Source organism: Phyllostomus hastatus, unplaced genomic scaffold (assembly GCF_019186645.2).
Source record: "Phyllostomus hastatus isolate PE091 unplaced genomic scaffold, TTU_PhHast_1.1 phas_scaffold_193, whole genome shotgun sequence".
Lineage (NCBI taxonomy): Eukaryota > Metazoa > Chordata > Mammalia > Chiroptera > Phyllostomidae > Phyllostomus > Phyllostomus hastatus.
Genome location: NW_025334015.1, coordinates 12,212,645 through 12,236,484, shown reverse-complemented (window position 1 = coordinate 12,236,484; position 23,840 = coordinate 12,212,645). Strand labels below are relative to the sequence as shown.

Sequence of the window (23,840 nt, the reverse complement as noted above, 5' to 3'; positions counted from 1 at the left end):
GAATGATTGGCGTTTTGGAGCCCCGGATTGGTCGGGCCTTTATCTCTGCTGCGCCGGCTCATAATTAAACAATAAAGGAAAGAATTGTTGTTACTTGCTTTGAATATAGTGTCAGTTTTCTGGGAGGAGGACAGTGTGTCGTTTGTAAGCTCTGTTGCTATCTCCGTTTCCTGTAAGGAAGGGAATGTATGTGTTTTATACCCTCCGTTCTTCTCTCTGTCAATGTTGGAAGACCCAGAGACGGCTGTCACAAGAAATATTTGCTCAATAACACTGAACACTAATTACCCAGAGCTCTCTAGGCCTCAAAGCGAAGTAGGGGAAGGATGAGGGAGGAGGACATTTTTCTGCTCCCAAACTTGTTGACTGGCTGTAAAGAAGCTATGTAGAAGTGAGAGAGAGAGAGAGAGAGAGAGGGATGATGTATACAGCGTAAGCTGACTCATCTTCACCGGGTGATAAACTGACCTCCTGTGACCCTGCTGGAAACGTCAACAATCTGTGATCTGCTACTTCAGTGACTGGAAAGACTCCTGGAAATAGTTAAGAAAGATGATTTTCGAATGAGCCAGTATGTGCTGCCAGTGGCCTCTGAGATTACCACGTGGGGCAGGAGTGTCCCCATCCGGACTTGGGGGAAAATGAGCCCCGGGAGGAAGAACCCAATGAGGCCGAGACGCACACACTGCACCTTCAGGGGTCACCTAACACAGTCCTCCAACCACCGGCTGGGCCACTGCAGCTCCTCCGAGCTCCAAAGGGTTTGCTGCCCGTGTTCTGAAGGAGGAGAAGCCTTCAGACATCCTAGCTGCCATCTTGTCCCTTAGCCCTGCCTTACCTTGACGCTCCCAGTGAGACCTGTCTAATTATTCCGTCCAAGCCCAGCTTGGAGATTGGAAAAGATGTCTCGTTAGCCAATCCCTCTGGTGGCTTCTACTGCCGGGGTCCAGAATTTTAGTTAGTTTTGCTTCGAGTCAGGGTAACTAGCTCCCTGTCTGCCTGTCACTTCTCTGTGGCTGCCCGGCTCTCAGCAGAGGGTGTCCTAGGACTGACAGGGTAGCAGCAAAGGCATAATCTTCTAGTCAGATTTCACACTGCCTCACAGGACACGGGGACCCTGACAGGTAAGTGAATAAATATGGGGAGACACTAGCTATTACCGGCAAGCGGCGAGCAGCACCCCCGAAAGCTAGTTAGTGAGACAGGAACAGGAGTGTGAGAGCTGCCTCTCGTTTCTCCCATTTGCCTCTCTGCCTCGCCGCTTCTCCCCAGCACTGACCTCTCGCCCCAGAGTCTCTCCTGACCACTGGAGAAAGCCCAAGAAGGAAGCCTCAGCTGCACGCAGGCTGCACAGATTTTGGCTTTACCTGCAGGGGACTCTGTTTACAGCCATTGACAGCCAGCGTCCACTTGTCTCAGTGCATTCTTTTGCTCCCATCTTACCCTCCCCCCTTGACTCTTTGCTGGGAACCCACACCCCGGGGGGACGTCCTGCAAAGATTAAAGGCATACCCATTTCTTTGATTCCAGGGAATGTTTGAGAGAAACTAGTTCTACGTAGGTTTTTAATGTCATTCGTCATCATGTCTGCAAGAGAAACGGCGCCACTCTCCTCCATGCAGGAGAGAGATGGAGACGTCCTATGCCCCCCCGGCAGTACTCTGGAAAACTCCTGACTGGAAAAACGTGACCCATTTGCGTGAGGGGAATGGTCATTTTATGCCTTAAAGTTCAGGGTTTCTGGAGGCCAGAGAGTCCCTCAGCGGCCACCTGCGAGGGTACCTTGGCCTCGCGTTTTTGCTCCTGGGAAGACCTTTTCTGGACTCAGACGAATCCCCAGTTGGCGAGGGAGGAAGGAGCAGGCTTTGCTGACTAATCCGTGACCTGGCTGAGGACAAAGCCTTAGGAAGTTGTGTCAACACTGAAGGAAATTTCCATTTGCTGTAAGAAAACCCCGCTCGGTGACCAGCTGGTGCTGTGAACACAAGTACATCCTTATGGCCAACAGTAATAACTGAGAGGATTTTCTGCTAAATGCCTGCCATTTCTCTTGCCCATGCTCTACTAGGTGAGCATTCCTCCTCTTGTGTACAGTCTTCACACTCATTCTTTGTCAGCTGTGTGTGTGTGGTAAATAGCCTGTCTTTGTGACTTGTTTTTCACGTTCAGGTGTCCTGATGAAAAGAAGTTTTTAATTTGATTAAAGAAACACTCGCAGTCAGTAAACATATGGAGGATGTTCACCCTCATTAGTGATCAAGGAAATGTGTATCAAAGGCAAGTGGGAGACCATGCTCACCCACTGGACTGTAATAATTAAGAAGTTCAACAATGTTGAGGGTTGGAACATGGATCTACGGAGCCCTCTGGGCATTGCTGATGGTGTGAGATTGCGCAGCCACTTTGGAAATGGCTGGGCATCATCCTGAGAAGTTGAACATTCAGATACCTAATTACCCAGGAATCCCACTTCTAGGCATGTACGAAGGGCAACTCATGAACACAGACACCAGTCGACACATACGAGAATGCTCTACCAGCATTATTCATAAGCAGCAAAAGTCTGAAAGCCATAGAAATGCACTCTGACAGGAGAACGGATTAATATATTGCAGAGCGGGCATATAGCGGAATAATAAACTTCAGTCAAAATGAATGAACAATAGCTACATGAAACAATGGATTAGTCTTAGTAATAGAATTTGAGTAAAAAAGGAGGCCCCCAAATAATAAATATTGCATGATACCCTTACTATAAAGTTAAAATAAATCTAAACCAAAATATTATTTTTTAAAGAAAATATATAGCTATAATAGAACTTCCTTTGGAAAAAAGAAAGGAAAACAAGGCAATGACAAACTTATGATTCAAGAGATTGCTCAGTTATTTCAGGCAGAGAAGGATGGGCTGCAATGCAGGCTGACGCCAATGCTCTAGTTTCCTTGTTTTTTGGTGATTAAACGGACACTTATTAGAGTATTCCAAATATGTAAATGCAACCCAAGCTGTTTCCAGTGGCTTTTCCATACAAAGAGCCTATCTTATCTTACGCTTCAGACTTTTCCTAAAGTCTCTCAAACAAGCAGCATCTGACCTCAGTATGCCCCTTACCTCTTGCTAAGTGGCTCTGGGCCCGGCACTAGCAGCAGCCAGCCTTGGCTCACAGGTTGGCCTTTCCTGGGCACATTCAAGCCCAGCACAAGTAGCAGCCACCTGCAGATTGCTTTGTAGCTCATGCTGGGTGGCCCTGGGAAGAACACAGGTGGTGGCTGACCTTAGCTTGTACCTCCTGGGAGACCCCAGAGCCAGTGCACCTGGTGGACAGCTTCAGACCACATCAAAGCACAAACCAGCAATCTCCACAAGAAATACTCTCAAAGGGCCGAATCAGCAGGCACCAGAGCCCCACTGAATTAAGACCTGCTCTGTTGGGTGGGCCCCTGCATAACTGATCCAACATAGTGGGCAGTGGTCACAGACAGTCCTTGCAGCCAACTAGCCTGGAGGTATTCTTCCCACTGACTTGCCAACAACAATTAAGGATCAACTACAATGAGAGGGTGTACACATCCAACACAGGGGTGAGGTGTACCTGGCGTGTCCAGTTTGGGTGAACAAGGAGGCTGTGCCACTGGACCCTACAGAACACCTGCTACATAAGGCCACTCTACCAAACCTGGGGCACATAGCAGCTCTACTTAATGCAAGGTCTGTCAGAGTAAGGCTCGCTTGAGTGTGGTTGGTTGGGTAATAATATGCATGTAATAATTTATAGTTTTATGTCGAACATTTCACCTAAAGTGTCATATGGCGTGCTTGAGTGTGATATTGTTATGTTATAAAATTACATGCTTATGATTTTGTAATAAAAGATTTTGTAATAAAAGAGGGGCATTATTTGTGCCAGAAGCTGTACATAAAAATAAACACAGGGAGGCTGCCAAAATGAGGAAATAAATAAACATGTCCCAAATGAAAGAACAGAACAAAACTCCAGAAAAATAACTAAACAAAATGGAAACAATCTACTAGATGCAAAATTGAAAACACTGGTTATAAGGATGCTCAATAAACTTACTGAGAATTTCAACAGCAAAAATAGGACATGAAAACCATAAAAAAGGACTAGACAGAAGTGAAGGCTACATTAACTGAAATGAGGAACTATTTATGGGGAATCAACAGGAAAGCAGATGAAGCTGAGAATAAAATCAGCAATTTGAAGTATAAGGAAGCAAAAACAACAACAAACAAACCTAATCATGACACCTAAAAGAATAGAGCAAAAATAAAAAGGAATTAAAAAGAATGAGGATAGCGTAAGGAGCTTCTGGGACAACTATAAGTATACCAACATTCGCATAATGGAGGTGCCGGAAAGAGAAGAGAGAGAGCAAGAAATTGAAAACCTCAAATAATAATGGAAAACTTCCTTAAACTGGTGAAGGAAATAGACATAAAAGTCCAGGAAACACAGAGAGTCCCAAACAAGATGAACCTCAAAGACCCACACCAAGATACATTGTAATTAAAATGTAAAAAGTTAAAGACAAAGAGAGAATCTTAAAAGCAGCAAGAAAAAAAGCAGTTAGTTACCTATAAGGGAGCTCCCATAAGACTGTCTGCTGATTTCACAACAGACTTTGCAGGCCACAAGAGATTGGCAAGAAATATTCAAACTGATGAAAATAAAGGACCTACAACCAAGATTGCTTTACCCAGCAAAGCTATCTTTAGAATCAAAGTACATATAAAAATCTTTCCAGACAAGAAGAAGCTAAAGGAGTTCATTACCACCAAACCAGTATTGCATGAAATTTTAAAGGATCTCCTTTAAGAAGAAAAAAAAATATATAAAAATGTGAACAATAAAATTGTGATAAATACTTATCTATCAGCAATTGGATCTAAATAACAAAATAAACCAACAAGCAGAACAGAAGTAGACTCATAGACACAGAGAACATTTTGATGGTTGCCAGATGGGACAGGGTTTGGGGGATGGGTGAAAAAGGTGAAGGGATTAAGAAGTACAAATTGATTGTTACAGAATAGTCATGAGGATGTAAAGTACAGCGCAGGAAATATAGTCAACAGTATTCTGATAATGATGTATGACTCCAGATACATATGAGATTTATCGGGATGATCACCTAGTAAGTTACATAACGTCTAATCTCTGGGGGGACAGGCCTGTGCTAACCTGCTGGAGGTGGCAGACTGTGGCTCAGCCACCACTGTAGCCACTGCCAATAGCCAGACCACCACCAGACATGCAGGGCCATCCGAGACCAGCCATTGCCTTGTCACCTCTAGGTGACTACAGACAGGTGATTGAGCTCCAGTTCAGCTGAGCAGGGCCCACATTAGGAAAACTGCCCAGCTGACACACAGCCAGATGGGCAGTAAGAAATGCTTGTTGTTTTTCAGCCATTAATTTGGCATTATTTCTTACACAGCAAAAGCTAACTGATACTGTGAGGAAGATTGAGAAATGCCTATGTGTATGTATTGTACTTTTTTGTCTTCTGAGAGCTTAACATACTCATGCACATAAGGCAACTTGAAAATAATGAATGATCATATAAAATCCAATGCTAACTGTGTGACCTGTCTGTACTGTGGGCCTGCAGTGTGCCCATGGAGGGGACCTTCAGAGCAGTCGCTCTGCTGGGACTCTGTGTTCACTAAAGAGGCCTCAGAAGGGCAGTGAACTTAGGGAAATGGGAAAAAATGGCTTCATTTTAGTAGAAAAACCCAATCTTGGTTATATCTGATGCTTTGGTTTGAAGCACGGTGGGGACTCCAGGTGAGGAGCAAAGTCAGCGGAGGTTGTCATCAGGAGACAGAATGGGTTGTAAGAAGTCATAAAATGGAAAGCTTCTCCTCGTGAGGTGAAGAGTGCTTTGAAAGTCAACATGGGAAGAAGCAGAGACGATGCTGGAATGCCACAGAAGCATGGAGCTCATGGCGTGGGACCTGGTTCCAAACAGGCTGGACCTGTAAGGGTGTGTTTCCTTATCCACGGGTGCACCTGTGTGCACATGTACACACACATACACACACACACAGCCAGAGCAGCATTTCAAATCAGGTGCATTTACAAAGGGGAAATCCCAGGAGCCTTCAACGTTTGACTGGATGGGGGTAGGGTTACCTCCTAGGGACGAAGTCACGCCTGACCTCCAAGAGGGAGAGAAAGGAAACCAGACATTTCTGACCAGGCACTGGCCTGGGCCGTCTGCCTTGTTACCCTCCCGATGCACTTTTATAAAACTCAGACTCTCTGCTCTCAGTCTCCTAGTCCTGTCCCCACCCCGCCCCTGCCCCACACCCCGACAACCCTCCCTGTCTGACCACTTCACCCCTGGGACACTTGAACCTTGAGAACCCCTTCTTTATCCACTTGATTGCAGATGGATAGAGCCTCAGGCAGGTCAGGCGGGTCAGGCAGGTCAGCAGGAAGGAGGCGGCAGGCCAGGGCAGGCAGGGGTAGCCTCGAGGCTCAGCACAGGGCAGAGGCTCAGCTCACAAAGTCTGGCTGGGACAGGTGGGAAATTGGGGCAGGCAGGCTGCTGCCCTCGAGGGGTACTCAGGTTCCACCATCCCTAAGGGGCCACTATTGTTTTCCCTTTTCGAAGTCGGCAGGCAGTAAAGGAAAATTGCAGGGATGGGGAAATAATGAGAAAGGCTCTTTGCTCCTCCCCCAGTCCGAACTCCTAGCTCATCAAACCTTGGTAACGCTCACTGCAAATGTCTGCTCCTGTTTTATTGCTTATTTATGGGAATCTATTTAAAGTGAATTGCACTTTTCCATCGTGTCCCAGTGCGCGTGTGCCGGAGTTGTGTCTCCCCTGGCTGTGGGGCTGTCGGGGCTGGGGATTCTGTCTGATTGTGTCAGCATCACGCTCCATGACATTTGAAAGTTGGAGCGGAAAATACTGCAGAGGAAGCAAGGAAAGTGTGGAGAAGGATTGCTCAGGCCTCTGTCTGCTGGCGGGGCGCCGGGAGAGCTGCTCCGCGGGCAGGTCTGCAGTGGTGCCCCGCCTTCCAACAAAGAGGAGTTTGCCACTCTGGACTAGAATGGTGGTATGCCTTTTGGAATCTTTGAAGTTTCATTCAGGCTCCACTTTGAGCAATGGGACCTTAGGATAGTCATCTAGCTTCTGTGAGCCCCCTTATTTTAAATCTATAACTGAGGTTATTGATACAAGGCTGTGGTTACTGATAAATGAAGATGAAGCCTTAGTGTACAGTGAAGGTGCTTACCTAGGACAAGGTAGGTGCTTGCAAAGTGTGGGGCGCCCTTCCAAGGACAGCTGGGAGAGACAGGTGAGCACCCAGCCTGTCCTCATCTCTGAACCTGTGTGCCGTGTCCACAGACCCTGTAAAGGACGGCGGGGCCCTCACTGCTTTGCTTTGATGGGAGGGTTAGGCGCAAGGCTCGCTGTGCCCGGGATGCCATGTGTCAGGGGTCAGCAAACAGTGGTGGGTCTGGCTGCTGTCTTTCCCGAACTGAGAGCAGCGCAGAGCGCGGCGTCTTCCCTGTGTCGGTATTCTGTCTGCAGCAGCTGCTGTGCAACTCAGGCAGTCAGGTCGTCCTAAGGACACTTGGAACCCATGGGGCCAAAAGCATTTACTATGTGTCCCTTTACAAGAAAAGTTTGCTGACCCCAGCTCCAACTCATCGGTGTTCCTGGGGTTTCTCTGGACTGTGCAGCCAGGGGAACCAGATCTGTATGGTGTTAGAGGCAGAAGGGACCTGAGGCTCAGAGAGAGGAAGTGACGTGTCCGGGGCCACAAGTTCGTGTCTGAGTCAGAACCGCAGTCTGGCTTCCTGGCTTCCTGACGCCGGGCCCAGGGTTTTCCATGACCTGACTGTACCATTGCCCAGAGACCTAAACGCCATGGGGGCGAGCTTGTACCCTCACCCTGCCCCCCAAAGTCTGGAGCTCCGTTTGGCCCGTAGGGTTGGCATCAGTCCCTCCACACTTCCCAGGGCTCCTCGGGCTGGCCCCCTAGTTCCTGCACCATGCATCTGCAGACTCAGCAAACTCCCCCAGGAGCACCGATGCCCCCTGACCCAGGAGTCCTTGCCAGCCGTCCTCCAGGTCAAGGGTTAGAGAATGCTGACGAAGGCTGAGCCAACCCTTGGTGTGGGGTCTGTTTGTGTGTCTACCTGTTCGTGGCTCTGGGGCCCCGCAGCACTGCATGGAGAGCTGGCACAGACACTCAGAGGGAAAGGGGGCAGGGAGTGGGAGCTCTGGGTCCTGGAGGGCTCTCTGTTTCACATGGAGATGGGCAAGCACGTGGCTGCGTGCAGAGTCGTGGCCCTGCAGAGCTTTATTTTTTAAATTTATTTTTGGTGGAAAAGGAGTGAGATTGTCCCTAGTCCACAGCAACATCTCCCGCTCTCTGGCTCTCCGGTACTGCTGCTTCTTCTGGCCCAAAGCTTCCTTCCTGATTAACTTGCCCTTTTCCCTTTTCCCCCTGAACTTTCCCCTCCTTGGGCCCCCATTTGGCTACATTGTCCATTCAATTTCTTAGGCTGTAATTTCTGAGTTATCCTTAATTCCTGCTGTTTCCTCATCCTCGGCCTCAAATCGGATTCAAAATCCTGCCTCCATTTCCACAGCCTCAGGCCAGGCACAGCACCTCTCACCTTGACCCCTGGACTGATCTTTCCACCCATCTCCCTGCTTCCAGGCTGGTTCTGGTCCCTGGGCACACGTCCCACACCACTGCCAGACACTGCCAATCCACACACAGCACAGCTTGCAACTCTCTGGAGATGCCTATTGCCACAAGATAGGCCAACCCCCATCGCACGGTTCACAAGGGACTCTTTATCCAGGTGACAGCAGAGTCCCTTCCTGCCCCAGAACCTCACGATCCTCCTGTGTGCGCTGCTGGTGCCACGTGCTGGTCACCCCAAATGTCCCTCATTGCCTAAGCATGCTGCGGCTCTCTCAAGACCGAGGACAGGAGCAGGCTCCGGAGCCAGACTGACCAGGGCTCAGGCTGTGGCCTCACTGTGCCAATTCCTGTCTGGGCAAAGGGCCCACCCTTCCCAGCTCTCAGTTTCTCCATCTGTATTATGGGGGCATTCTGAGGATTACATGGTGTAATGTATGAGAAAGGGCCTGACCCCCCAAAATGCATGAAAGAAGTGTTGGCTCCTCCCTTTCAATGCTGCCTTACACACCCGTGTGCCCTTTGCCCGGAATGCCAGTCCCTGCCTTCACTGCCTGGCACACTTCTACCCACTCTTCAGGCTGTGGTTCTAACACGACCCCCTCCAGCTCCTTGCAAATGCCGAGTCACCTCTTCTTCCTGGCTCCCGAAGACCTGTGTTCCCTGGTTGATGGCCCTCCTCCCGTACCATTGTAATCATGTGCTTGCTTATCCAGAGATAACGGGACTGCTAGAGCGTGGGGGCTTCCTCTGTTTCCCCAGGACCAAGGATATATTGTAGAGAGCGCTAGCCCTGGAGCCTGAGATCCAGGACCCGCCCTTATGGGCAAAGAACTCAACCTTGGGAACCCATTTCCCATCTAAAAGGTGAATAATTCCCGCTTGCCAAGGGACCGCCCACAGTCCCTGACCCAGAGCAGATGCTGGATACACTTGGGTTCTCTTCCACCTTTCCAGTGTTTAGTCCTGTGACTGGGACACGGTGGACGCTCAGGAACTCCGTGCTGAATGCACGAATCCATAATGGGGTCTAGAACTGGGGGCTCCGAGAGGGTCAGGAGATTGGGACCCATTCCAATCACCTGAACTCGGGTACGATTGGATGGAGAGAGATTTTTTTCCTCCTGCCACTGAAAACTACACATATCTCAATGTTCCTCCAGCCTCATTTTCCTGGGGCTCAGCCTCTTCTGTGAGTCCAGAGTGGGTCTCAGGGACAGGCAGCAGCGCCGAGGATCGCTTTGACCACCCTCCGATTGTTCCACATGAGGTCTCGCCCTACCCAGCCTGCGGAAAAGCAGCCCTGCTCCTGATCTGCAGTTTGGAAGCCCTGCTGGGGGCCGAGGGCAGCGGGAGCGGGGAGAGCGAGGGAAGAAGCGAGGGAAAGTGACTAGGGGTGGGGGGGCGTGTGTTGGCTCAGAGAGAGCTGGCCAGTGCCAAGAAGAGAAGACGGGGACGCTGGTGAAGTCTGAACAAACGCAGAGTCAAGCACAATAATAATTTGGGCAAAATGGCAAATGGCACAGCTGAGGAGGAAATAGCATTGTGAATGTAAAAACTCCTAAATGGAGCGCAGATGGGAGGGAAAAGTGTAATCTTGTGGAAAAGCCTCTAATTGTCTGCCCACACTGATAATTTCAGCGAACGCTCCCTCTCTCCCTCCTGCGTGTAATTACACCATCCATCTGTCTATCAGCAGGTTTTTCACTGAGCCTTACCGCTACCACGTTCTCCTGCTCCTGGAGAGATGAGGGGGTTTTGAAGATTTAAGACGCCTTCTGACATGTGCCCTGAAGAAAAGATACTCAGGGGAGACAAATCTCTCCCGTAGGCTTGCTAAGGCTCTATTTTAAAAAGACACAGAATCTCCCCAAATGCTATTATAGAGTCAAAAGGAGGCGGGCCACACAGCTCCCCACTTTGGGTGTCCTCATCTGCCGTGTCTTGGTGGGCCAACTCCCATAGATACTGGCTGCATCTAAGAGACACTGGCCAGATGTCCTCAAGGTGACAGGTGTGAGAGCATCTGTTCAGGGATACCCCTTAAGTGTAAGTGTGTCCCAGGTGTGCAATCTAGGGTTCTGCCCCGTGAGGAGGAAGAGGGGTCCAAGTGGGAGGAGGGAAGCTGAGTGAGGAGGGGCGGGAGTGTCTGTGGCCGGCACTGTCAGCTCCGCTCGGCTGGCCTGGGGAGAGCCGCCCACTGCTCCTGTCTGGTGCTCTGAGCAACTCCAGCTGCCTTTGGCTTCTCTCCTGCTCAGGCAGTGCGTTGCAGAGAAGACAGGTGGCCCTGTGCATGTAGCCCAGTAGGACAGGCTCCAGGTCTCCCACGCAAGTCACTGTCTCTTCGTGTGCCAAAGGCTCAGGGCTTCCCACCCCCGTTTCCAGAGAAGGAGGATTGGGAGGGCTGGGATCTCGGGAGGCTGTGCCAGGAGTGCCTGCTAGTCGTCCATCAGACAGTTTTGCTTTCATGGGGAAAACGACACCCTCTTCGCCTCCCCTTTTCTTCCAGCGCAGGGGTCCTAACTAGTTCCTGGGAGGGGCAGCCGAGAGAGAGGCAGGAAAGGTGAAGGGAGTGGAAGCCCAGTACTCCGAGTGCCTCCTGAAGGCTGAGGGGCACGCTGGGGTGGGCACATCGAGGCCAGCGGGCGAGCGTCCAGGGTCTGGCAGGGTCAGCGCCCCTCCACGCGCCTCGACCTCGCGCCTCCACCCAGCATCACAACCACTCCGCCCCCGGAATGGCTGGGTTCACGAAGAAAACACTGTTCCCAGCACAGCTTATTCGGCAGACACTCTAGTGTTCCCGCCAGGTGCCGTGAAGGATGGATACAACACAGCTTCCGGTTCTCAGGGAAGCGAAGTCGAGAGAAAGGCAACGCCAGCCACGGACGTGATTTCAAATCTCCTGGCAGCCACGGTCAAGGCATTAAGAAAAGTGGGAAATTTATTTTAACACTGCTTTATTTCAGCTACTATATAAAAACAGTAATTCAACATGTGATCATTCTACAGATTGTTATTTAGATAGTTTACGTTTTGCTAAGTCTTTACAATCTGGTTACAACCCATCTCATGGTGAGTCAGCCACCTTTCCCAGGCTCACGGGCAGCACGTGGCTGGACTGTGGCTGTCTTTGGGAGGGTACAGATCTGGAGCTTATCAAGGACAGAAAATGTGTGTGTAATAATGATCTTAAAATGTCCACAATAATTATTACAGCTTAACCCCAGCTAATGATTTGCTAAACATTTCCACATGCACGATCTTGTTTGATCTTCTCTGCCTTTTTGAGAGATAAGGACAAGCTAATATGACTACTTTTAACAGATGAACAAGAATGAGTCCAGAGAAGAGAAGTGACTTCTGACCTCAGAGAAGTCACTTAACATCTTCTCTCTTTCCTTAAGCACACTGGCAGGCACACACATCTTTCAGGCATGAGCTGGTGTGGCTTGAGGAGGTGGCTCCACCGGGGCCTCGGCCGAGGGGAGGCACTGAGCCCGGAGGGCTGGGGTGGTGGGGAGGGGAGGTCCCCTTCGAAGAGCTGCTGTGGCCGAAGGAGACTGGAGAAGGGCAGGCTGCACGTGGGGAAGAGCGAGGCCCGGGGCTCTGCAGACACGGCCAGGGTCAGGGGGCCGCTGAAGGAAAGGCTGAAAAAGTACCTAAACTTGGGACCTGGTTGTCGAAGGCCCTGAACGCATCACTGTTATAACTCGTAGGGGCAGGAAGGAGGGAGTAGTCAGGTGTGACTTTCGTGGTTTGAGTTTGGGTGACAAAAGAACGGTGCCGTCAAGAGTGGAAGGAGGGTGGCCCTCATGGGATGACGGCTGGCTCATGGAACTCCAAGATGCTTGGAGGTGGGAGAATGGGTGTCTTGATATTCCCTTTCTGCCTTACAGTTTTTAGAGTCTGAAGAAAATTGTATATATGTTTTATCTGATGATAATTTGGAGCCATTTATCTGGAATGAGGTGGCGTTCATTTCCTTTTGGGAGGAAGGGAAAGAATACTTTGGGTAACTCCTTCCTCCTCCCTCCCTTCCCTGCCCTCACACTCCTGCCTGCTCTGGTGGGAGGAGACTATGGGTTCTCGCCACTCCCTCCCCTCCACCACCCCATCAGCACTGCAGCTAAGGGGTTGCCCATAACCCCAAGCTCATTACTCATCCATGGAATGGGGCAGATGCCCACCGGGCTGTTTTGAGGGTAGGGTGAAATCCTGTATGTGAAGGCCTCGGCGGACTCAGGAGCACTGTCTGGGGGCAGCTTGTTAGATGCTGCAGCTCCTTCTTGGTGGAACAGCTCCACCAGGAGAAGATGCGCCCCGACTCCACTGGACCCCTGCCGGGGCCTTGTCGGGAAGGTCTCCCCTCTCTCTTCCTTGCTAGCTGCTATCTGTCCTCAAAACCAGCTCAGAATTCTCTTCTTCTGTTAAAACTTCCTAGGTCCTCCCCTATCCAATAGCCAGTTACTGTCATAACACCTCGTTCTTTTCTTTGTTATAATTTATTGTGATGCATCGTAATAACTTATATGTATCATAACTTATGTTTCCACATCTGTCCCGAGACTGTGAACTCCTCAGAGGTGGGGAAAATGTTTTACTTGTTTATTATCTCATTACCCGGGCCCCAGCACAGTGCCAGACCTGTGTGAGGAAGCATTAGCAGGACTAGCAGGACTGATGAAAGAGTAGTACAAAGACCCCTATGCCAATGCTGGAGAGCTAAGGTCAAAGTTGACATCTTTTTAAACAATTTTGAAAAAGATTTTACCTATTTGTTTTTAGAGAGAGGGGAAGAGAAGGAGAAAGGGAGAGAAACATCAATGTGTGGTTGTGTCTCGTGCGCCCCCTACTGGGGACCTGGCCTGCAACCCAGGCTTCTGCCCTGCACTGGAAATTGAACCTGCGACCCTTTGGTTTGCAGACCTGAACTCAATCCACTGAGCCACACCAGCCAGGGTTCAAAGGTGGCATCTTAAAGACAAGGTCCTGTTATCTCTCCACCCAGGGCCCCAATCCACCCGTGAGCGGTTATAGTTAAGGAACGTGGGTTAGAGGCACGATATAGAGTCTAGAGAGGGGACAGCTGCTGAGAGGGAAATGCAGTCCTTCCACTTGGGTTGAGTGTGAAGCCACCTACCCTGGTGGCCTGTAACTTAGCCCCTGGGACGCTTTCCTTGGGCATGTTTCCCCCTTTGCCCAGACCGGCCCCTTTCTTCTGAGGGGCCCGGCCCAGGCCCTCTGAGCAGCCAGCGGGCTGGGAACCTATCCGAGGTCCGGGTGTTGTGCTGCATACACCCAGATCTCCCTTTACTGACTTCCACCAATATCCCCAGTCCAGGCCAGGACACACTGCCCTCTTGCCAGGAGGAGTCCCTCCCCAGTGGACCCTGCCCCTAGCCCACCTGGTGGGTGGGCATCACTCTCAGAGGGCTGGGGGTCCACCCCAAAGAGCAGCCAGAAGCCTCAAGCCCCTGAGGGTCTGTGGGAGAGGTTCACCCGCCATTCAGCGCATTAGATCTCTTCTCCTGCAACCCCTGCCCCACTCCACAATGTCCAGCGGCCTAAATTGGTGCTGGGCTCAGATCTCCCCGAGACTTCCCCAGGCACAGCGTCCATCCAGAAGCCTTCCTCTGCAGTGCTGGGCTAATGAGCTCAGTCCCTTTAAACCACCTCCTGCCTCAGGCCCTCCTAGCAACTCCTTGCTTTGTGTCCGGCCAAGTAGACAAAGCCTGGAATTAAGGCCTCCACATTCATTTTATTTAGCAAGAACCCACAAAAGCCAGCCCAGCGGCCCATTCATCCCAAAATAGCCCGTGAGAGCCTGAGCAGACGTCAGTGTCTCTGTGTGGAAACCGCCCTGCATTGTCATGAAAGGGCCATCGGAGAACGGGAGCCACGGTGAAAATTCTTAGTGCATTTCGATCGCTTTCCAGCAGGAAGGTTGGCTCCTTAGTAGCTCAGTCCCTTTGACTGCCAGTGTATTGTGTGATTGGCATGTGTGCCTATGTGAGATTCGGTGCCCCCACCCTGCCAACCCCATGACAAATTCCCAGATGAGCTGATGTTTCAAGTGATGGGCCTATGCGCCCATTTCTCAGCATAAATCCCAAACATCAGTGAGACGTGCGGAGAGACTCGGAGCCCCTGGAGTCCCGTCCCAGTGGGAGGGGCAGTCGGGGCGGTGCTGCTGCTGCACAAGGACATCTCAGCGAAGTGGCGGGGAGGCCGCAGGTGCATGGGCTGAATGTACAGCTCCCTCTCCTGTGGCTCTGAGCCTTCCACCTGTCACCCTGCGACCTGTCACCCTGCGATCTGTCACCCTGAAACTGAGCACTCCTAATAGAGTCACAGTTTGAGAATTTTTTATAAGTAGCATCTCTCCTGTCGTGCTGAGGAACTCTTACAACACGGCTAAAGAAGAGAGAGGGAAGGGCCCCTCAGCGGCAGCCCCTGGGAGGAGCCATGGAGTGTGAGCACAGCCCGGAGAGGAGCCACGCCTTCTCTGGCCTGGCCTGCAGGGCTTCCATCTAGGGAGGAAAGGCAGACCTCCGAGAAGATTCCGTAAAAGGCCCTTAGGCTAGTCAACGTTGGCTAGGGTTTTGGACCTGTCATCAACTTGCAGTGTGGCTCTGGGTGAGTGCTTTGCCATTTGCTAGACTTCAATTTCTTTCTTTATAGCAGGGTGATCGCATACTTCCCTATTTAACTTGTAAGTAAAGCCGTTGAGTGTGGGCCTGGAGCCAAAGATGCCTAACTTGGAATCTGGGCTCTGCTTAGAACTAGCTGCACGATCCAGGGAAAGCCTCTGAGGTTTCTGTTTCCCCTGGCAGTCCTCACCTGTGCGATGTGGGAGAATGATGCCTGCTTTGTGGGTTTGTTGTGAGGTTTAGGAGGCAACGCATGTATAGGGCTTAGCGTGGGACCTGTCAGCCAGAACATCCCGGCGGATGGTGGCCGCAGGTGTTTATGCAAGCCTGAACTGGAAAACAGATTCAAGAAAGTGAACTCTTCTTAAAAAGTGCACAGAAATTCACACATACGTGCTGTTATGATTCCTATTATTGTTGCACATGTTGCACCGTTACGTGAAGTTCAAGTGTGATGGGCATGACCATGTGCCTCCAACAGGAGGAGGTCAGGGGCACTGGAGAGGGAGAACTGCCCCCGCCCACCCCCTACACTCTGGCCAGCTCCTCTCCTGCAGAGCCCAGCAGCCTTACAGACACTCTGACATCTGCTCAGGACAAAGCAGAGCAGAATGACACAGGCCGTGGCTGCCAGGTGCAGGACCCACGCTATGGAAGGGCAGGGCTGGCAGAGCCCAGCTCATCCTGCCCCAGCACTGGCTCAGCCCCCATGCCCAGCCCCCTCTCGGTGCACAGGCTGTGTGCAAGTGTACCCCAGGAGGAGGGTGCTCCCCAGTGTGTGTACCATCTCCCAGCGGGGGGGTGTTGTCTCCTGAGGATGATTGACAGGGCAGGGTGCCACCTGTGCCCAATTGTCCCTGGGACGGGTCGGGAACAAGGACCAGCTCTGTCTTGCTCATCGTGCCAGCTGCCCTCTTGTATTCCAGCTGGAGCCCCTGAAGGACATGTGTTGCTTTCCTCTTGAGAAACCTCTTTATTTGGGGGATGGCAGGAAGGATTTATGGCGAGTGTGGACCAAAATGAGGAGGGAGATTGGAGAGTATATTCTCCGAGCTGTGAATGCTGGTCAGGCCAGTGGCACCGGGTAGGGTGGGAGGGCCCTAAGGAGCCAGCACAGCTGGTTTCATCCCAGCAATGCCACTTCCCTCTTGTTTACCTTGTCTGACCTCCTTCACAGGCTGTGCACCGCCAAGGCCAAGGTTGCCAGCTACACAGACTGGATGATGGGGCCCCATGGAGTTGTACCGCGCAGTGGCTTCTCCCATGGGCTCTCATGAGAAGCAGATGAAATGATGATTGTCATCTCGACCAATTATTGATCACCTGTCATGTGCCAGGCTCTGTGTTAAGCACTAAACATTTTACCCTCCCAGACCCCCTACAAGGTGGGTACTTCTATTATCTTGCCCCCGTGTTACAGGTGAGAAAACCTGGCTAAAGACCATGAGAGAGGTAGTGATGGAGCTGTGATCAGAATGGGGGCTGGCTGGGGCCCAAGGCCCTGCTGGAATCTCCTCCATGTACTCTGCAGAGATGGGTGGTCCTTGGGAAGGAGGACCCCGGGGTCGGGCCCTGGCCTGGCTGGGCAGCTCTGCAGTGCCCGAGCCCTGTCTCTCCGACGGAAGGCAGGAGAACAGGGAGCCTGGGCCAGTGTGGCAGAATCCTTGTCCTGTGGCCCTGTCACCCTTGTCTGGGGATCCCTCCCACGGCATGGACCTCACAGCTCAGAGGCCAGGGCTGGCAGAGCCTGTGCTGGCAGCGCGTGTGTGTGTCCCCTTTCTCGAGAGGGAACAAGAAGTGGAGCTGCCTGTCTGCACCAACTTCCGGGATCACCTTGCCCCTCTGTCCAGAGGAGCTGCCACCAGTCATTCCTCCTCCTACACACACACACACACACACACACACACACACACACGCACATCTTGACAGACACATACTCAGCATCTGTTTCTTTATATGTGGGTGCAGAAAGCTGTCATAGTTTTCACGCACTCACATATCTGCGCACACACATGCAGCCGAGCAACATGTATTCCTACCACACACACACATCTGTGCACATATCTGTCCACGTGCATGCATGTGTACAGCTGCCCGTTCCCTGCAGGACTGCGTGAGTGCGGCGGTGGGGAGCAGCAGCCAGGGGCGGTGGGTGTGGGCAGGAGGAGGGGGCAGGGAGAAGGGAGGGCTGTCGGGACAGAGGCTGGGAGGGGACCGCAGGAACCAGCCGCAGGTGACCAGGGCCTCGGGGTCTCACTTAGAAGGTCTGCCAGGGAGGTCTTGGCAGAGCGCCACTCCAGCTTTGGGGCCACAGCTCTGCAGGGTCTTCCTCTAGGGGCCGTCCCAGCCACACACGTGTGCCCAGACACATGGATCTGGCTCAGGCTTGCCCTGCACACCCGGGGGCACTTAGTTCACAGACATCTTGGTTTGTACAAGTTGGGGCAAGTGGAGAAGCCCGAGCCCTTCCTGACAGCCTGCTCTCGTGACTTCTCCAGCATGTCTGCGCTTGCAAGGCCTCTCGGGGCTGTCACCTGCACCGGTCCCAAGGCTTACCTTGCTTTGTCACATTCAGATTGGTGACAAAACAAGTAAGAGGTCCTTCCAAAAGAAGGCATCTGAGTTTCAGAACGGCTGTCACCCAAAGGGAAGGCACATTCTCTCCCTTGAACCACGACATTAGGGCAGGCGTCTGGCCAGTTTCTTGCCTCTGGGGGCCTCGGGCGTAGAAATGAACCATCATGGTGGAGGGAGTCTCGGGGCAGAACTCCATTTGCAGGCGGTAAAGTGATAGCCGAGTTCAGCTTTGTTTGGCTCAATAAATGGGTTTAGTTTTCTTTAAAAGTTTTTTTTAAATAAAAAGCATGTTTGAGGTAAGAATACAAACAATACAAAGAAGTCAGTCCTTTTCCACTGATGCCAAAATCATAAACAGTTTCTTGCATGTCATTCCAGAAATCTGCAGATATATACATGCATGCACATACATGTACATGTGGATGTGTGTGTGTGTATGGAAAACATACTGGGGAAGACGACAGATGGCAGAGATTGCCACTCTGCCATGGAATGTGGAGGGAGCCCCTGAGACACAGTTTTACGAGAGATGCTGCACTTGCTTTCGGGGGTTTGGAACGCGTCCTCGTGGAGCCCCGCCGCCACGCTGTGGGCAGCCTGCAGTCCACGGGGAGGCATGCCCTGGTCTCCTGCCCAGCAGCCAGTCCCGGCTGCTGTTAGACGTGGGGGTCGCCAGCACAGGCGAGCCCTGAACGCACTGCGAAAGCCCCAGAGAGACCAGGCAGGGCCAGCGGCCCCCTGGGCCAAAGTGGCCACTCAGAGCTGTGGAAGACAGTGGCTTTGAAGCACCTACATTTTAGGGTGGTTTGTTACAAAGAAAGAGAGAAGAACTAAAGCATGTAGGTTGAGTTTATTCACTTTATTAACTAGCTAGTAATTCAGTACTGTTGTACTATGATTTTTAAAAAATTCACTGTATTGAAGGACATGTATGTCTATTTGGTCTGCTGCAGGACATAGCAAAGGACATCTTGTGTATGTATGTCTATTTGTGCACATACATACACACATGTGTTTGTATATACACATCTTTTAAAATTCCTAGAAATAAAATTCTCATTAACTGACACATGAATTTAAAATTTGGATAGATACCATCAAATTATCTTCCAAAGGTGTCCTACCTGGTTCAGCATGCACGCATGAAGCGTGTGAATCGGCCCGATCCCCTGTAGCTGTGCCCACGGGGGCACAGGCAGATAATCGGCTTTTAATCTTCTCTTGTCTGATAGATTAAAAAAATATCAACGGTGTTTTAGTTTGCTTTTCTTCAGTGATGATAGAAGTGGTTCATCTTTTGATATGTTTATGAGCTATTTTTCCTTTTTCCTTTTTTCTGTGAATGTCCTTTGCCTATTTTTTACTGGCTCATGAGAGCTTTCATTCTTTATTGAATTGTAAGAACTCTTTCCCTTATCGAATGATAAGAATTCTCAGATGACAAATGAAAGAAATTAGGCCTTTGTCATTTGCATTATGAATATTGTTTTCGCAGCTCCCATTTCAGTGCTGGACTTTGAGTACCCACACACGCACGCACACAATGCATTTTCTCTCTTTTAGTGGTTTCATTCGCCATCTCTCATGCAGGTGGGATTTGCGCGGGTAACAGAGAGGGAGGAAGGGATGTTGCTCATGTGTTTTCTTCCCCAGTGTCTAGCCAGGTGCCCTATGGCCATTATTGAATAATCGGTCCTTCTCCCGCTGCTTTGAAACAGCCATGAGCAGGTCCCATCTCCCCACACAGACATTCGGGTCCACTGCGGCGCTTTCTGACCTGGTCCCCGATCCCTCTGTGTGAAGCCAGTCCCCAGGCCCTGCAACTTGGTGGTTCTGGCCTGCATCTCCTCGGGACGCTGCTGGCTCTTGGAGCCGGGGTCTCCGGTCCTTAGCCCTTGTTGCCAGCCCTGGCATCTTGGTCCCATCTCATCCTACTCCACCCCAGTCTGTTCTTCCATGAAGTCCTGTGGCACTTTTAGAGAGTCTCTCTCACCTGGACCACTTCTTCCTGAGAAGAAGGCTCCTTTTAATAATTGCTCTTAAGCCCCTCTTCTTAGTCACAGCAACGGGCTTTTCCAGCTTTCCTGGGAACCCTTCCACCAAGGGCCAACCCCACCCTCTTGTAGCCTCCTCTGGGAAAATGGTCCTTTTTGTGGGCCGTGCACGCTCATTCATTCTGTGGGTCGCTCTCCTGCAATAGTGCAGGGGCTGGCTCGGGGGAGTGAGTGGAGAGTGAACCAGGACATTGAGGGGCTTCTCGCAGGTGCCTCTGGGTGAGGTGGTCTTTCCCACAGGCCCTAGAGGACCCATGTGCCATTTGATGGTCAAGAAATGAATTGTCTCCCTTGTCCACCTCCTTCTCGCATGTGGAAGGAACCTCTGGCCAAGGAGTCAGGAAATACCCAGGCTGCCTCAGAACGCATCTGCCTGTGCTCCTTGCCTTTCCTCCCTGGCAGTTTACAATGATATGGTGCTACTGACGCAGGCGAAACAAGTGTGTGCAGTCAAGCATCCGAGAAGGCCCTGAAAGCCGCAGATCAACATGTTAGAACAACAGCGTCCTACCCACCAAGGGCATTTCGCCAGAAGACAGCTCCATTTAAGAGTTCTATGAGTTTTCCACTTTGAAAAGGGTAAAGCAGATCTGTACTTCAGCTGTGAATATACCATTTTCCCTGTAAAGGGTGCGACTGGAGGGGAAGACTAGAAATATGGTCCATTGTCAGAGGTCTCACGCTCTGGCCCAGAGCACACACGACCCCGAGTCATTCATCGCTCTCCATAGCAGCAGCTTCACTAACAAAGCACAGCTCCCGCCCAGGTGGGCTTCCTATGGTCAGGGAGGCACCGGGGGCCTGAGAAGCCAGGAGCGGCCATCTCGGCTGCAAACTCCTTGGCTGATGGATCCGAACCCCCTCCCGTTCCTCAGTGCCCCCAGGGCCTCCCCTCACATTCAGCATGACCTCTGCAGAGTTCACCAGCCCCTGCCCCCACCCTACTCCAGCTCCCCCTTTCAGCCACAGGCACCCTTCTCCACTAAGCCAGGTCTAAGGCCATGGGATCAACCGTGGCCTCTCCCTTTCGTTTTCATTCTCCCCCCTCGTAGCCACAGCCCCTACAACCAGCGTTTCTTCCTGCAGGTGTCTTTGGAATGTGTCTTCTTCTCTCTCCTACTGCTATTGCCCTGACCCGTGTTGACCCGAGAGTTTCAGCCCGTGCTATCCCAGCCAGACGGATCTTCCTCTCACACCGAGCTCAGCATGCCCCTCTGGATATGGAGAAGGTTGGCAATATTCAAATGCCCACATCGCATCAGGCCCTGTTTTACGACCTGTGCTCATTTCATTTAACACTGTCCACAACCTTATGAACTGCCTTATTATCCTTAAGCACAAGGATCAAGAAATTATTTCAAGGCCTTTTCCTAGCCGCCCAAACTCCCCACATAATGCAGCTCTGATTTGACTATCTGGCCTTAGAATGCACTCTACCCCAGGGCAGCCTTGGTCTGCATCAGGCTAGTCTCTGCTCAGGGGCAGGGCTGGACGGTGGGCCAGCTCACTGGCAGAAGGCGCGGCCAGACAGTGAAGGCAGAGTTCACGCCTAGCTGGCTGCACTTGGGACACACCGCTCCTACCGCTGCTACTGCTGCTAATGGGTCATGGTGGTAGTGGTAGGGAACTGTTAGGGGGTTAACTGCATCCCCCTGAAACTCGTGTGTTAAAGTCCTAATGCCCAGTACTTCAGACTGTGACTGGGTTTTCAGGTAGGGCCTTTGAAGAGGTGATTAAGTTAACATGAGGTCATTGGTGGGGGGGGTCGTCATCCAGTAGGGCTGGTGTCCTCCGGAGAAGAGGTCCCAGACACGCATGTGGGGAAACCACGTGAGGACACAGGGAGAAGCTGGACCTCCACAGGCCAAAGAGAGAGGCCTCAGGAAAAACCAAAGCTGTCGACATCTCAATCTCAGACTTTCCAAAATGTGAGAAAATACATTTCTGTCATCCCAGCTGCTCAGGCTGGGGTGCCTTGCAGTAGCAGTCTGAGTGGACGAACTCGGGGCCCAGTCAGGTACTGGCTGGAGCAGTGGTGGGGGAAGGGGCACGTGTGTGAGAGCAGGGAATGGCAGGGGGGCGGTGCCTTTACTGAGCCTCTGTGGGAACATTTCTCCTGTGTTATCTCTGATCCTCACAAGCACCCCTACCTAGTAGTTACTGTCATTTTAGAGATGCAAGCTCCGAAGCTCAGAGTGGTTGTGAGTGCCCTTCGGAGACACAGATCAGGAGGGTCAGTCCTGGGATGTACACCCCCACACCCTGCTGTGACACCTGTGCTCTGCTGTGTCAGCGCAGGCCCGGCGGCACGGGGCCCAGACCTGTCCACCAGGTGGGCTTTAGGGGCAAGTGTGTCACCTGGGAGGGCATGCTCACCACACTCAGGGACTGGGGAAGGAGGGTCAGCAACCTCCCTTCCTAGTTAGATGCAGCAGATCCCGGAAGCACCCTAATGGAGAGCCTGCTTAACCTGCCGAGACAGTTCGATATCGCTCAAGTAACCCTCCGCGGCATGCGGACACTCTTGATGAGCGAGGACGCAGTCCTTACAGCTCCGGTTAATCTGTGTGCAGACGGGAGCGCGGGGAGACGTTTCTCTGGGCAGCGCTGGTCTACATCGATAACCATCACCCTCCCGTCTACTAGGGAAGGCGCCCTGCTCAGAGTCCCCGGGGGCCTGAGGGGAAGCAAATTAGTCTCCCTTATAATTAAGTGTCTCCATAAAGGTTTGCTTTAGGTTTCATAAGAAATGTGCTTCCAAGTTAAACAGATCACAATCGATTATTAAGACTAGAGTTGCCAAAGTTCAAGAACCGCCACAAACACGAATTCCTCCTTCAGAGCTGCCAGCCTTCGATAAATACCATTTTAATAATTAATGAAACTTTAATGAGTGCACGGCAACACTGTCTTCACAGAGAGCAGGATGCGATGGGATGGAGGCCAAGGGGAGGATCACGCACCGGCTGGGCAGGGCGGCCCTCCCACCCGGCCCCTCTCCTGGGTGTGAGCTGCAGCTGCCTCCGCCCAGTGGACAATGGGAGGACCCAGCTCGGTTCACCCGCCCACCCCACCCTCCAAATCTGTGGTCTATGAGATTCAAATTAACCACTGAACTGTTAAATGCTCAGTGTTCAGGTTTCAAACTCTAACCCCTGGAAACAGTAAAGTGGTACCGGAAAGACTCTCTGCTTCATCCTTTCCTCCACCAAGTGGGTGGCGTTACTACAAAATAATGGTCTCCATCTTGCTTGATGCGTGAGCAAGCGAGCACCCCAGTTTAAGAAGAATTCTTGATGTGATCTGTTCAGTCAGTGGTTCCCACACGTTTGCAGAAATAGTATCGTGTTAGCTGTAAGAAGAAGAAGAAAAAAAAGACCTCCGGCCTGCCCTGGGTCCCAAAGAAGTTCTGAAGTCATGGGCGTGGCTAGGAGTTAGCAAGGTGGGGCTGTGCCCTACAGTCCCCGCTGCCTGAGGGTGCTTTGCCAGCCAAGGCCAAGGCTTCTGCACGTCACAGAATCAGAGCTATCCCCACCCCACTTGTCCAGGAGAATCTGGGGCAGGACCAGCTGAGGAGGTCTGCGCTACAGAAAGCAGTAAGATCCCTAAGAACCTGATATTCCAGGGACACGAAAGAGCTAATATTCCACTGGAAGGGGTTCCTTGGGGGTCTTGGGAGACCGTTCCACAGTGGCCCAGGCCTACTGCTCCTCGAGCAGTGCTACCTGGACTTCCACTATCGCTGGCCGGAGCCCCCTCCCGATGGCCCCCTTTGGGCACCAAACATGCCGGGAAAGGGAAGAGCAGGACAGCCAGCCGAGGTCTTCCCACTCCAGGAGCATTGTCCTTCCACATCTCTGGTGA

General features: G+C 51.7%; 1 protein-coding gene and 1 long non-coding RNA gene across 3 annotated transcripts in view; one reads left to right on the top strand and one right to left on the bottom strand.

The window, feature by feature from the left end:
* Nucleotides 1-23,840, bottom strand: part of KIRREL3 (kirre like nephrin family adhesion molecule 3) — a 502,887-nt gene that overhangs the window by 221,551 nt on the left and 257,496 nt on the right. The gene's annotated exons all lie outside the window — the stretch shown is intronic.
* LOC123832560 lies at nt 15,232-21,954 on the top strand. The gene is made up of 3 exons (XR_006788089.1): nt 15,232-15,331; nt 16,523-16,730; nt 21,063-21,954. It is a non-coding gene; the product is annotated as an uncharacterized LOC123832560 (long non-coding RNA).